This window comes from Schistocerca nitens, chromosome 9, assembly GCF_023898315.1.
Source record: "Schistocerca nitens isolate TAMUIC-IGC-003100 chromosome 9, iqSchNite1.1, whole genome shotgun sequence".
NCBI lineage: Eukaryota > Metazoa > Arthropoda > Insecta > Orthoptera > Acrididae > Schistocerca > Schistocerca nitens.
Window position 1 is genome coordinate 195,685,612 of NC_064622.1, and position 16,066 is coordinate 195,701,677.

The 16,066-nt window shown below is 48.9% G+C and overlaps 1 protein-coding gene across 1 annotated transcript in view; it reads right to left on the reverse strand.

Annotated features, from left to right (window-relative positions):
- The window catches only part of LOC126203155 (lysosome membrane protein 2-like), a 426,168-nt gene that overhangs the window by 313,439 nt on the left and 96,663 nt on the right, over positions 1-16,066 (reverse strand). The window lies entirely within an intron of this gene.

The window sequence follows — 16,066 nt, forward strand, 5'->3', positions numbered from 1 at the left end:
ACTGAAACGCCTTATTTGTGTGTGTTAGAACAGGAGCCCCAATTAAACTCCGTCCGATCAGGCCTCATAATACGCAAGTCTACCGACCGACCGCCGTTTCATACTCAGCCTGTAGGCGTCACTGGATGCAGATATGAAGGGTCACGTGTGATCAGACACCGCTCTCCCAGCCATTTTCAGTTTCCGTGACTAGAGCCGCTACTTCTCGATCACGTAGCTCCTAAACTGTCTCTGCACCCCCCCCCCCCCCCAAGGGCGGAGTGCATGCTCAGGTCCAACCAACCATGGCACAAATGGGTACAGCAACATTCATGTAGAAGTACACTCCTGGAAATTGAAATAAGAACACCGTGAATTCATTGTCCCAGGAAGGGGAAACTTTATTGACACATTCCTGGGGTCAGATACATCACATGATCACACTGACAGAACCACAGGCACATAGACACAGGCAACAGAGCATGCACAATGTCGGCACTAATACAGTGTATATCAACCTTTCGCAGCAATGCAGGCTGCTATTCTCCCATGGAGACGATCGTAGAGATGCTGGATGTAGTCCTGTGGAACGGCTTGCCATGCCATTTCCACCTGGCGCCTCAGTTGGACCAGCGTTCGTGCTGGACGTGCAGACCGCGTGAGACGACGCTTCATCCAGTCCCAAACATGCTCAATGGGGGACAGATCCGGAGATCTTGCTGGCCAGGGTAGTTGACTTACACCTTCTAGAGCACGTTGGGTGGCACGGGATACATGCGGACGTGCATTGTCCTGTTGGAACAGCAAGTTCCCTTGCCGGTCTACGAATGGTAGAACGATGGGTTCGATGACGGTTTGGATGTACCGTGCACTATTCAGTGTCCCCTCGACGATCACCAGTGGTGTACGGCCAGTGTAGGAGATCGCTCCCCACACCATGATGCCGGGTGTTGGCCCTGTGTGCCTCGGTCGTATGCAGTCCTGATTGTGGCGCTCACCTGCACGGCGCCAAACACGCATACGACCATCATTGGCACCAAGGCAGAAGCGACTCTCATCGCTGAAGACGACACGTCTCCATTCGTCCCTCCATTCACGCCTGTCGCGACACCGCTGGAGGCGGGCTGCACGATGTTGGGGCGTGAGCGGAAGACGGCCTAACGGTGTGCGGGACCGTAGCCCACCTTCATGGAGACGGTTGCGAATGGTCCTCGCCGATACCCCAGGAGCAACAGTGTCCCTAATTTGCTGGGAAGTGGCGGTGCGGTCCCCTACGGCACTGCGTAGGGTCCTACGGTCTTGGCGTGCATCCGTGCGTCGCTGCGGTCCGGTCCCAGGTCGACGTCGACGGGCACGTGCACCTTCCGCCGACCACTGGCGACAACATCGATGTACTGTGGAGACCTCACGCCCCACGTGTTGAGCAATTCGGCGGTACGTCCACCCGGCCTCCCGCATGCCCACTATACGCCCTCGCTCAAAGTCCGTCAACTGCACATACGGTTCACGTCCACGCTGTCGCGGCATGCTACCAGTGTTAAAGACTGCGATGGAGCTCCGTATGCCACGGAAAACTGGCTGACACTGACGGCGGTGGTGCACAAATGCTGCGCAGCTAGCGCCATTCGACGGCCAACACCGCGGTTCCTGGTGTGTCCGCTGTGCCGTGCGTGTGATCATTGCTTGTACAGGCCTCTCGCAGTGTCCGGAGCAAGTATGGTGGGTCTGACACACCGGTGTCAATGTGTTCTTTTTTCCATTTCCAGGAGTGTATTAATGGAAGGCGTTACCAGTCTATGAATGGAAACAAATGGTCAGTACAACAAGAGTAGATTTCTTGTCTTTGAACACGAAAATTATCCACGATATATTAAAAAGAACCACAGACAAACGGACAAAGGGTTACAATCGGGAGAAGAAAATTCTTGGTTTCGATTGAGAAATTACGATTCACTTATTCATCTATGACACATGTTTCTTCTAATTCAATGCGTATTCAGTCTGAAGATGCCACGATTGACTAAGGGGAGTTATAGGAATAAAGGCGGGATCATCAGCCCTGCGTCCGCTTAAAGAGAAAGGACCCAGTTAGAGGGGTGAAACTATAAGGTGACGAAGCTGAACACGCGCGCGCACACCCACAAGAACACAGCAGCATGTCTACCAACAGGAAAAACGGAGGGATAAAAGATCAGTCTTCGCTCGCGAGAGTGGTCACGGGGCCCAGATCCAGAAAACACGAAGAGGTGCTCCAACCACTATTACCCTGCCCATGCTCCAACAGTAAAGCAAAACCTTTTAACTGGAAATGAAAACCATTTACACGAAGGAAACTGAGGATCACTTCAACCTTCCGTGAATCGTCCGCCAATATTAACAAGGGATCTAGAAGGCTATACTTAGTACGTAGGGCCCAAAGAACGGGACATTCCACTAATATATGGGATACTGTCAGTCTGGATCCACAGCCACGTTGTGGGAGTGCCTCGTTACGCAAGGGAAAACTGAGAGCCTAGTATGACCAATGCGTAGCCGGCGTAAAGCAGTGTGTAACATTTAGTATCTCCTCTAACTTATAAAAAAGTTTTGCTTTTGAAGTTTGTGGTAGTGTGTGACATGTAAAGACAATATATATATGTGAGGTGGCAGTGCTTTGGTTATGTATGTATGTACGTACGTACGTTTGTTTTGTAAAGAAATGTGAAATGTGTAACTTAATAAACAGTATTTTGCCAAGCATTAATGAAACGAAAAATTTTTGTGTACGTAATTTTCTATTCTTGTGCAAGTTGCCATTTGTATAACATTGTAAACGTTTAGGGACAATGTGTAGGATATGTGTTGGGTAAAACCTCTTTGTGGTAATAAGCAAAGTGAAACTGAGTAATTAAACTTTGATAGAAAGACTAACTTTTCATTCAGAAATACCGAGGTTTTTGCAAGTTTAAGTTTCGAGTAAAGTAAAGATAAAATTTTTGTCAGCTATAAATGAAGCTCAGTAAAGTTAAGGGAGTTATGTAGCTCAGTAATAATGAAGAAGGGTTGCATAAAAATACTGAAGGACGATACGAGGTGACCACACCCTACCTTTGGCTTTTGGCAAATCATTTGTTAAGAGAAAGGTACAAACGAAGTTTAACAAATTTAAATGTGTGTTGTGCTATTGGAATATTTAGGTATTTAATTTATTGGTTATACAAAATGCAACCATAGAAGTTCCCCCGGCCAAATTTTATTTTCAGCACAGCGACGATTGAAAATGCGTCGCGTTTCTACATAAAAACTATATACGTATGTGGGTGCAGTAGCTGACAGATTCCTATCTCTTTCTGAGAACCATATCCGGACAAGTGTATATTTGTGAAGCTCTGTTAGGGAACAGCAGGAAAGTACGCCAAATTGAGGTCTCCTGCTTATCCGAAGCTTAACCGTTTCTTTGATTAGATAGACTGGAGACCGTAAATCCATTAGACTACTTTAACTTTGTACAGAAAGTTAATAGATTCAGTGCTTCTTTCTAACAGCGAGAAAACTCTTAGGAAAAGAACTAATAGTCTGATTTCCCTATCCATTCTTTATAAATCGTGGTCAAATCCTGTGAGAGGGGTAACATAATACGACAGTTGTGGAAAGTAACCACGTTTTGACATGTGTACTACATTCACAATTCCCCGTTTAATAGTTATACCTGATTTTTCCCGTGACAGGACTATTTGTTCGGTGGATGATGATTGGTTTTTGGGGCGCTCCACCGCGCGGTCATCAGCGTCCGTACAATATCACAATTTTTTCACAGTCCAACTATTTTTGAAGTCCAATCTAGCCACTGTCCAAAATGAAGAGGATGATTATGAAATGATGAGAACAACACAAACAACCAATCCCCGGGCAAAGGAAGTCCCCAACCTGGCCGGGCATCGAACCCAGGACCCCGTGATCGAGAGGTAGCAACGCTAGTCACTAGACCACGAGCTGCGGATTTCTCCGCTATAGTATAATGTTTTAAGTGGACTACTCCTGAGAGGAGCGAAAGGAAGAGCGCTGAACTGCTGTAGCCTCCTTGATTGTGCGGAGTTTATTAGAGAGAACAGTAGCTTTTTGTTGTATATCCACATATCTAAACCTGAAATCATGAAGGAGAATGGGATTGGGAGGGGGGGGGAGTAGGTATCTACCTCTGTAGCCAAATGGTCAGCCATTTCATCCCTCGGATGCTCACACTGCTTGGGACCCAGACAAGGCAGCATGGCCAAGGGCTGAGAGAAGGTCATGGATAGCAGAGACCAATTTGTGCTGCTCGTTGAGTCGGTACATATTGAAACACCGTGGAAGGAGGCCTGAGTAATAAAACGAAGGGTCCTGTTAACGGCTAGCAGCTCTGCTATGAATACACTACATAATCCCGACAAAAAATGGTATTCCATGGCAGAAGGAGACGTAGAAGCGTATACAACCTCATCTATCGTTTTCGAACCATCAGTGTTGAAGATGGGAAGTACAAGGCGCCGGAATATCACAGGGGGAATGAGATCTTAGTACTCAGGAATAGTTGGGTCCTAGTCCCTGTTCTAGGCGCCACCTGGGGGGAGGGGTGTGCGGGAGGGAATACACGAGGCACGTTCCAGTGAGTGGAAGTGGAGATCTCGACACAGGGAAATGAGACGCATTCCAACCGGCAATCCCACCCGAGGGCGGGTATTAGGAGGGAGGCGCCCATCGTTTGCAAAGGGGATGGGGTATCTAGGATGGTCAGAGATCATCGAATGGTAAGCGTGAGAAACCACGAGTTGGCTCCACCGTATTTGTTAAAATTAATGGTGAAACCTTTAATTGTGATTTAGTTTGCACAATTCGGTACTAGTTTCTGTCAATTACCAGTGTCAAGCTTAGCTGGCATAAACAGCAGGAAATTTAAACCATAATCTCAACAGAAGTAATTTACTAAGCCAACCACAGTACGTAACCATCAAAATATTAACTTTGTATGATGATTTGCGTCAAGAATCAAGTCCACATCGACAGCTACTAACAGTGTGACACTAGAGCAAATAACTACAGCTGAAGGTTTCAGCAGAAGTCTTAACAATTACATGGCGGCTGAATATCTCCACTTGCAAACATACATACCATCCGTCGTATTTGTAGAGGTGGAATCCTTGCTGCTTTTGCGGGGAGACTTTCTACGGGACTAGTACGAAGTGCACCGATAGTCAGAGGTCGAGTCGGTTTAGAGTGGAAGGAGCCCTGAGCCACAACCCTGACAATCATAATGATGCATGGACAGAACCATAGCGCAGTAAATACAGGTAAGAGTAGCATGGTCAGCACCCAAAGATGTGGGGGGCAGGAGGCGGAGAACGTTAAGTTTCCGCATGCAGGTAGCCTTCTGGTGGCGAGTAAGGGGCAGCCGCGTCAGCTTCTTATCGACAAGAAGGCCCAAGAAACGGGGCTGTGCTACAATATCTAGACGCTGGTGTACTGTGGGTCGACGGCAGAAATACATAACACGCGTATTGGAGGAAGCCATGGGAGAGGGCCCACGCAGAGGCCCGTCAGATGGCCTTTGGAGCTGGCGCCCAGCAGAATCTACCGACTGGGAGCCCCAGTCATACGGGGTAACTAAAATGTGAAGGTGCCAATCCCCGCCTTACGCTGTATGTAGGTCTAAGACAACCATGACAACGTGTCGGCACTTAGTAACAGCCTGGCGAATTGCTGTATCCAATCTGAGTACAAAGTTGATGATTGTCCTTCTCTGAAGCCAGAAAGATACAGGGACAAAAGGCCCCGAGATTCGAGTGACCTACATAATCGGATAATCTAAAGCTAACCATTATCTCGAGCAATTTACGAAGTACCCTGGTCAGGTTAATTGGTCTGTAGCTGTCGAAGGGTTTTCCCAGGCTGAAGGATGGGGATAATAATACTGTCACGCCACTGAGAGGTGAAGGCACCTGTAAGCCAAATGCAATTGAAGGCCCTGAGTAGATGTTACCTCCGGGTAACGTTCAAGTTTCGGATCATCTGGTTGTGGATGTAATCTGCGTCTGCATGAATCCCCATTCAGTGTATGGTTCGTTATATGCTTCAGCTTGCTGTAAGTTGAAACAGACGGGCGTTTCTTCAACAAAAAAATGGCTCTGAGCACTATGGGACTCAACTGCTGTGGTCATCAGTCCCCTAGAACTTAGAACTACTTAAACCTAACTAACCTAAAGACATCACAAACATCCATGCCCGAGGCAGGATTCGAACCTGCGACCGTAGCAGTCGCACGGTTCCGGACTGCGCGCCTAGAACCGCGAGACCACCGAGGCCGGCGTTTCTTCAACATGTCGTTTCTGATGGAGAAAGGTGGCTGATTTCACAAAGTATGTCATGAGATGTTCTGCAACGAACAATCAGTCCACAGAGCACCCGTTTGGTTAAGACCGTGGACAGTGATTTCCGATGGCCGTCCAGAAGGTTACGGAGTTGGAACCAAACCTGGGAGGAAGGAAACAGTGCTTCGAGCATTCCTTTTTATACTGCTTAATAAGGTAGCGGGCCTTAGCACAGAGACGTTGAATAGTGATAAGGCTGGTCTGTGAAGATGTCGTTTAAATCGCTGGAGTGCCCGTCGGAGGTCTGCGATAGTGACTGCTGTGGCATTGGTCCATCACAGTACCAGTCGACGACGGAGGGGACCTGTGGATAGGGGATGGTAGTACCAGCAGCATGAAGAATATTGTCAGAGACGTCTTGCACGACCGCATTAATACAGAGAGAGAGGTGTCAGGCCAAGTGACTGCAGAATGCCCCATGTGGTAGCCTGTCCACCTGCGGCTGAACGGTGGTGATAGAATCACTGAGAAGCGGCTGCTGTTACCTATATAATCATGGCCATCATGGCATGACCAATGTATGGAAGCCATAAGAGAGGTAGGGCAGGGGGGGGGGGGGGGGGGAGAAAAGGGAGATCGATAGCAGTAAAGGTGCCATTAGCGGCACTGAGGTGGATACGGGAACCGTCATTGAAGAGAGACAAATCGAAGTCTGTAATAAGCTGGTCAATTACCACTACCCTTTTAAGTGGCGCTCCCTCACAGTGGGTGGTAGGCAAGAAAGTCCCCGAGGAGGAGAAAAGGGGGCGGGAGTTGCAGTGTTGAGGTAGAGCTAATAGAGAGCATCATGACAGATACAGAGATTAATGATCACAAGGTCGTTGTAGCTAGTAGGCTCAATACAGTTTCTTCCAAATCCACCAGAAACAAACGCAAAATAATTTCATTTAAAAAAGCGGATAAAGTGTCACTAGAAGCCTTCCTAAGACAATCTCCATTCCTTCCGAACTGACTATGCACATGTAGACGAGATGTGGCTCAAATTCAAAGATATAGTAGCAACAGCAATTGAGAGATTCATACCTCAAACTGGTAGGAGATGGAACTGATCCCCCATGGTACACAAAACGCTGTTGCAGAGGAAACGGAAAAAGCATGCAAAGTTCAGAAGAACGCGAAATCCCGAAGATTGGCTAAAATTTACAGACGCGCGAAATTTGGCACGGACTTTAATGCGAGATGCCTTTAATAGGTTCCACAACGAAACTGTCTCTAAATGTGGTAGAAAACCCCAAGAAATTGTGGTCGTAGGTAAAGCACACAAGCGGCAAGACGCAGTCAATACCTTCGCTGCGCAGTGCCGATGGTACTGTTACCGACGACTGTGCCGCTAAAGCGGAGTTATTGAACGCAGTTTTCCGAAATTCCTTCACCAGGGAAGACGAATGGAATATTCTAGAATTTGAAACACGAACAGCTGCTAGCATGAGTTTCTTAGAAGTAGATACCTTAGGGGTTGCGAAGCAACTCAAATCGCTTGATACGGGCAAGTCTTCAGGTCCAGATTGTATACCGATTAGGTTCCTTTCAGATTACGCTGATACAATAGCTCCCTACTTAGCAATCATACAACCGCTCGCTCTTCGATAGATCTGTACCTACAGATTGTAAAATTGCGCAGGTCGCACCAGTGTTTAAGAAGGGTAGTAAGAGTAATCCATCGAACTACAGACCTATATCATTGAGGTCGGTTTGCAGTAGGGTTTTGGAGCATATACTGTGTTCAAACATTATGAATCACCTCGAAGGTAACCATCTATTGATACGTAATCAGCATGGTTTCAGAAAACATCGTTCTTGTTCAACACAGATAGCTCTTTATTCGCACGAAGTAATGGCCGCTATCGACAGGGGATCTCAAGTTGATTCCGTATTTCTGGATTTCCGGAAAGCTTTTGACACCGTTCTTCACAAGCGGGCCTACGGGGTATCGTGTCAGTTGTGCGACTGGATTCGTGATTTCCTGTCAGGAAGGTCGTAGTTCGTAGTAATAGACGGCAAATCATAGAGTAAAACTGAAGTGATATCAGGTGTTCCCCAGGGAAGCGTCCTGGAACCTCTGCTGTTCCTGATCTATATAAATGACCTGGGTGACAATCTGAGCAGTTCTCTTCGGTTGTTCGCAGATGATGCTGTAATTTACCGTCTAGTAAGGTCATCCGAAGACCAGTATCAGTTGCAAAGCGATTTAGAAAAGATTGCTGTATGGTGTGGCAGGTGGCAGTTGACGCTAAATAACGAGAAGGGTGAGGTGATCCACCTGAGTTCCAAAAGAAATCCGTTGGAATTCGATTACTCGATAAATAGTACGATTCTCCAGGCTGTCAATTCAACTAAGTACCTGGGTGTTAAAATTACGACCAACTTCAGTTGGAAAGACCACATAGATAATATTGTGGGGAAGGCGAGCCAAAGGTTGCGTTTCATTGGCAGGACACTTAGAATATGCTACAAGTCCACTAAAGAGACAGCTTACACTACACTCGTTCGTCCTCTGTTAGAATATTGCTGCGCGGTGTGGCATCCTTACCAGGTGGGATTGACGGAGGACAACGAAAGGGTGCCGAAAAGGGCAGCTCGTTTTGTATTATCACGTAATAGGGGAGAGAGTGTGGCAGATATGATACGCGTGTTGGGATGGAAGTCCTTAAAGCAAAGTCACCAACTTTCTCTTCCGAATACGATAATATTCTGTCGTGCCCAACCTACATAGGTAGGAATGATCATCAAAATAAAATAAGAGAAATCAGTGCTCGAACAGAAAGATATAGGTATTCGTTTTTCCCGCGCGCTGTTTGGGAGTGGAATGGTAGAGAGATAGTATGATTGTGGTTCGATGAACCCTCTGCCAAGCACTTAAATGTGAATTGCAGAGTAATCATGTCGATGTAGACAGTTCAATAGAAGGAAGTGACCTACCTGGAGGAAGGTAGACATTGCAAATGGCGATTGCCGTGATCGTTAGCACTCTTACCGCTATTACTTTCAGGGTCGTATGAAAGTGACTCTTAACTACATCTGCATCTACATTTATACTCCGCAAGCCACCCAACGGTGTGTGGCGGAGGGCACTTCACGTGCCACTGACATTACCTCCCTTTCCTGTTCTAGTCGCGTATGGTTCGACGGAAGAATGACTACCGGAAAGCCTCCGTGCGCGCTCGAATATCTCTAATTTTACATTCGTAATCTCAGCAGGAGGTATAAGTAGGGGGAAGCAATATATTCGATACCTCATCCAGAAACGCACCGTCTCGAAACCTGGACAGCAAGCTACACCGCGATGCAGAGCGCCTCTCTTGTAGTCTGCCACTTGAGTTTGCTAAACATCTCCGTAACGCTATCACGCTTACAAAATACCCCTGTGACGAAACGCGCCGCTCTTCTTTGGATCTTCTCTATCTCCTCTGTCATCCCGACCTGGTACGGATCCCAAACTGATGAGCAATACTAAAGTACAGGTCGAACGAGTGTTTTTTTTAAGCCAACTCCTTTGTTGATGGGCTACATTTTCTAAGGACTCTCCCAATGAATTTCAACCTGGCAACCGCCTTACCAACAATTAATTTTATATGTTCATTCCACTTCAAATCGTTCCGCACGCATACTCGCAGATATTTTACAGAAGTAACTGCTACCAGTGTTTGTTCCGTTATCATATAATCACACAATACAGTAATACTGATGATATTGGTGTGGACGAAAGTGTAGACACTGACAGATGCTATCTAGGGGGTGGGAAAGTTTTGACGGACTGCCAGATAGCCTCTAAACATTGGCGAATTGTCATCAAGCAAGCGTGTTTCTTGAAGAGCAAGACAGACTGCAGAATAACAGGAAACAAGTCGTCGCATTTTAGACAGGTGACAGTAGTATCTGTTGTCATTCCATTGGATTATCGTGTGGCAAGAGTCTAGGTTAGTCATGAAGCCGAGAGGTCATGTCGCTGTCAGTGGTTGTCACCGACGAGAATGGGACGCATCCATAAAAACTGGGGCTAATTCGGAGTCTGAAGGGGGAGGGACGAAGCACCACCAGCATGCTGGGCCCTGTGACTTGCTCAGTCCATGGACTTGCACAGCTTTTTCTCCCTTTGACGGACTGAGGTGTTATCAGTAAGGGGATAAGTGGCAACGACATCCAAATCGGGCAGAGAGTGGCTTTGGGGTCCTCAAAGCCTTTGTCTCTCATTCGAGCGAAGATAGCAGGATTCCTGTGTTGAGAACGCCGGGGAGGGCTGTTCGGAGATGGAGCCCTGTCTCCAGCAGGATGCAGAGAAGAGGATTTCTTCTTTGAGGAGGAGGAGGAGGAGGAGGAGGAGGAGGAGGAGGAGGAGGAGGAGGAGGAGTTCCTCGAGGGGAAGGGATGGGAGCCACTGGGTGGGAGGAAAGTGAAGGGGAGAGAAGGGAAGACTTAACTAAAGCAAAAGGTAGGTGAGAGATTCAAAGACTGAAGTCTGTCAGACATCTTCTGGGCCTCAAGAGCAGCTGAGATGATGAAGGACCTTAATTTCCTGGATTCTTGATTTCCTTTGTTCACACAGGACATTCCAGAGAAGGAGAATTTAGACCAGAGCAGTTTTCCAATTACGGAACGGAGTGCAAGGGCTCCTGAAATGAAGAGGTCGTCTACTGTCACCACAGATGGAACTTCGCATTGCTCCTCGAGGACCTGTGACCGAACTTTATGGAACATAAGGAAAGCACTGGAAGTGGAATGTATGGTTCGACGTTGCATCTGTATACAGTCACCTTCACTTTCTCTGGCACAGGATCTCCTTAAAGGACCAGGATAAGAGCACCAATGTCTACACGCCAGACAAAATGCATTTCACACCGTTACAGGTTAGCCCTAAGTTTATCTTAGGACTTGAGAATAATGTCTCAGTGAAACGTTACACCCCGTGTCATATTGACGGACTCTTAATTAGTGATATTTACTGGGATGTATGCTAAACGGTTGCAGACATGGAAGGAGCCCGACTGGCTGGCGGAATTTGTCTTCGCAATGAGGAAGCCAGATCTCGTCTTATTTAAGGATTCAACTTTATGACTGGTCCTCAGTGTATTTAAAATCTTCTGGGTTATTAGGACCTGTCATATTTCCTCTAAAATAATCTACGTTCCGACGCCTCCGCTGCGATTTTCTTCAGGATCTTCTGGTGTCTACTAATGCTACAGCAGTGGAGAAAAAGGACGTGGCTAATAATCCAGAAGATTTTAACTTCAATGACAACGGCCAAGAAAGCCTGGAGACCTACATATTGTCCTCAGTGTGTTCCACAAAAATGAGATTTAATTTTTTTTTTTTTTTTTGTTTTTTTTTGTGGTTTTCGGGCGCACAACTTCAATGGTCATTAGCGCCCTGACTACTCTAAGAATGCACCGCGAGGCACAAGTTGACAACAACAACTAAAAGGGAAAACACAATAAAAGACAGACTGACAGGCATAGGATTAAAAAACATCATCAAATGTCCTTAGCGAGGTTCGTCAAATTGATAAAACAAAGAACACGAGCAGCTGCTCGTGGGTCATCCGCTAAAATGGCATCTAAAGTAGTAGGCAGGTTAAGATCGAGGCGCAGTGTTTTAAGATCGGGACAGGACATTAAAATGTGACGAACCGTCAGCAAGCGCCCACATGGGCAGAACGGCGCCGGCGCAGCCGTCAGCAGATGGCGATGGCTGAACCGGCAGTGTCCAATTCTTAACCTTGCTAAAACGACCTCCTCCCGCCGAGAAGGGCGTGAGGAGGACGTCCAAGCCACGGGAAGAGGTTTTAAGGCCCGAAGCTTGTTGTCGGTAAGTGCAGCCCAATCGGCATGCCACAGCGACACAACGCGCCGACAAATGACCCTGCTAAAATCGGACGAAGGGACACAACAAGAAGCTGTCCGAGGCTGGAGGACCGCAGCCTTGGCCGCGGCATCTGCAGCTTCGTTCCCAGGGATACCGACATGGCCAGGAACCCACATAAAGCTAACCGGCGTACCGACGTCCACCAGCTGCTGAAGAGAGCGTTGGATCCGGTGTACGAAAGGGTGAACCGGGTACGGATCACTGAGGCTCTGGATGGCGCTCAGGGAATCTGAGCAGATGACATAAGCAGAATGTCGGTGGCGGCAGATGTACAGAACAGCCTGGTAGAGGGCAAAGAGCTCAGCTGTGAAGACCGAACAATGGCCATGGAGCCGGTATTGGAAACTTTGTGCCCCGAAAATAAAGGAACACCCGACCCCGTCATTGGTCTTAGAGCCATCTGTATAAATGAAAGTCATGTTGTTGAACTTCGAGCGAAGTTCCAAAAAACGGGAGTGGTAGACCGAACCGGAGGTGACCTCTTTTGGGAGCGAGCTGAGGTCGAGGTGAACGCGGACCTGAGCCTGGAGCCAAGGTGGCGTGCGGCTCTCGCCCACTCGGAAGGTTGCAGGGAGTGAAAAATCAAGGTGTTGAAGGAGGCGACGAAAGCGAACTCCAGGGGGTAGCAAGGCAGAGACATACAACCCGTATTGAAGGTCAAGAGAGTCGTCAAAAAAGGAACGATAAGAAGGATGGTCGGGCATTGACAGTAGCCGACAGGCATACCGACAAAGCAGTATATCGCGCCGGTAGGTGAGTGGCAATTCGCCAGCGTCAGCATGAAGACTCTCTACGGGACTGGTATAAAATGCTCCGATCGCAAGTCGTAAACCCCGATGTTGTATGGAGTTGAGGCGGCGTAAGATGGATGGCCGTGCAGAGGAGTATACGAAGCTCCCATAATCCAGCTTGGAGCGGACGATCGACCGATATAGGCGAAGGAGGACGGTTCGATCCGCTCCCCACGACATACCACTGAGAACACGGAGGACATTTAAAGAACGGGTACAACGGGCGGCCAAATATGACACATGTGGAGACCAGCTAAGTTTCCTGTCAAAGGTAAGGCCTAAAAATTTGATTGTCTCCACGAGTGGGAGAGCAACGGGACCGAGTCGTAAGGACGGTGGGAGAAACTCTTTGTAGCGCCAGAAGTTAATACAGACCGTCTTCTCGGCAGAAAAACGGAAGCCATTGGCGACACTCCAGGAGTAAAGACGGTCAAGAGAACGCTGAAGACAGCGCTCCAAGACACGTGAACACTGCGCGCTGCAATAGATGGTAAAATCGTCCACGAAAAGGGAGCCTGATACATCAGCTGGGAGGCAATCCATTATTGGATTGATCGCGATGGCGAAGAGAGCGACGCTCAAAACTGAGCCCTGTGGCACCCCATTCTCCTGGCGAAAGGTGTCGGACAGGACAGAACCCACACGTACCCGAAACTGTCGATCCATTAAAAAGGAACGAATAAAAAGAGGGAGGCGACCGCGAAAGCCCCATGTATGCATGGTGCGGAGAATGCCCGCCCTCCAACAGGTGTCGTAAGCCTTCTCCAAATCAAAGAACACAGCCGCGGTCGGGCGCTTCCGCAAGAAGTTATTCATGATGAAGGTCGACAAGGTAACCAGATGGTCGACAGCAGAGCGGCGCCTTCGAAATCCACATTGTACATTGGTAAGTAGGCGTCGAGACTCGAGCAGCCAAACCAATCGAGAGTTAACCATTCGCTCCATCACTTTACAGACACAGCTGGTAAGCGAGATAGGTCGATAACTGGAAGGCAAGTGCTTGTCCTTCCCCGGCTTAGGAATCGGGACAACAATAGACTCGCGCCAGCATGCGGGAACATGTCCCTCAATCCAGATGCGATTGTAAGTACGAAGAAGAAAACCTTTACCCGCAGGAGAAAGGTTCTTCAGCATCTGGATATGAATAGAATCAGGCCCTGGAGCGGAGGACCGTGATCGGCCAAGTGCGTTTTCCAGTTCCCGCATGGTGAATGGGGCATTATAACCTTCACGATTCGAGGAGCGGAAGTTAGGTGGCCTCGCCTCCTCTGCCTGTTTGCGGGGGAGGAAGGCAGGGTGGTAATGAGCGGAGCTCGAAACCTCGGCGAAAAAGCGGCCGAAGGCATTGGAGACAGCCTCAGGGGCCACAAGGACTTCATTCGCGACCTTCAAGCCAGAAACAGGGGAGTGGACCTTAGTGCCAGATAGCCGGCGCAGGCTACCCCAGACAACAGAAGAAGGAGTAGAACTGTTGAAGGTGCTGGTGAAAGCAGCCCAGCTGGCTTTCTTGCTTTCTTTAATAATACGACGACACTGAGCACGTAATCGTTTATAATTAATGCAATTCGCCACTGTAGGGTGGCGTTTAAAGGTGCGTAAAGCACGTCGACGAGCACGTAAAGCGTCCCTACATGCTGCGGTCCACCAGGGGACCGGTACGCGACGTGGAGAAGAAGTAGGGTGAGGGATGGAATATTCAGCAGCAGCGAGAATGACTTCCGTGAGGTGTGCGACCTGACGATCGCAGCTTGTGAAGGTTTGATCCTGAAAGGTCGCCCTGGAAGAGAAGAGCCCCCAGTCTGCCTTGGAGATGGTCCAACGAGAGGAGCACGGAGAGGGAGTATGCTGCAGGAGATGGATAACACACGGGAAGTGGTCGCTCGAATATGCATCAGCAAGTGCATACCACTCAAACCGGCGTGCAAGTTGGGGAGTACATATAGAGAGGTCTAAATGGGAATAGGTATGAGATGTGTCCGAAAGAAAAGTAGGGGCGCCAGTATTGAGGCAGACAAGATTGAGCTGGTTGAAAAGGTCTGCTAACAAGGAGCCCCTCGGGCAGGATGCTGGAGAGCCCCAAAGAGGATGGTGGGCATTGAAGTCTCCAGTTAACAAAAATGGTGCAGGTAGCTGAGTAATAAGTTGCGTCATGTCTGCCCTGGTAACGGCAGATGACGATGGAGCGTAAACGGTACAAAAGGAAAACGTGAAAGTGGGGAGAGTAATGCGGATGGCTACTGCCTGCAGGCCGGTGTGCAACGTGATGGGATCGTAGTAAATATCATCCCGGACCAGCAACATAACCCCTCCATGAGCTGGGATACCTACCACAGGGGGTAGGTCAAAACGCACAGAGGTGTAGTGTGCCAAGGCAATGTGATCGCATGGGCGTAGCTTCGTTTCCTGGAGGGCTACGACGAGCGGACGATGCGAGCGGAGCAGCAACTTCAAGTCCTCTCGGTTGGAGCGAATGCTGCGAATATTCCAGTTAATAAGTGCCATCGTAAGAAAAGGAAGATGAGAGAAGGGGTCACCTCGAAGGCCGCTTAGGGCCTGGCTTCGAGCGAGCACTGCCGCCGCTAGCAGGAGGCAGACAGTCATCGTCCATGGGGTCTATAGGGTCATCGGCCATCTCAGGAGGATGGCCGGGAGGGGGAGCTTCCTCCGCCGGTGAACGGCCAGATGTTCGGCTACCAGCGGTGCGGCCAGGCGAAACGGATGACGGCCTGGGGCGGCAACCGCTGGGTGGCGCAGGAGAAGAAAGGCGCCGCGGCGGAGAAGGAGAACTGTGCTTCCTATGCGCCTTTTTAGAAGGACGTTTGGTGGAAGTACCGGTCGAAGGCTGGGAGGTCGAGGAACGGAGGAAGTCTGCACGGGATGGTTCCTTCTTGAAGGCCCGTGCATCTGACTTCGGGGTCTTCGACTGAGCAGAAGCTGAGGAAGTGGCTGGTGTCTGTGGGGTGATGGGAGGAAGAGGAGACGTCGACCGCGCGATCTTAGCACTGGCCGAACGGACGACCGTGGTGCTGAAGGTCAGATCGCATGTCTGGGTTG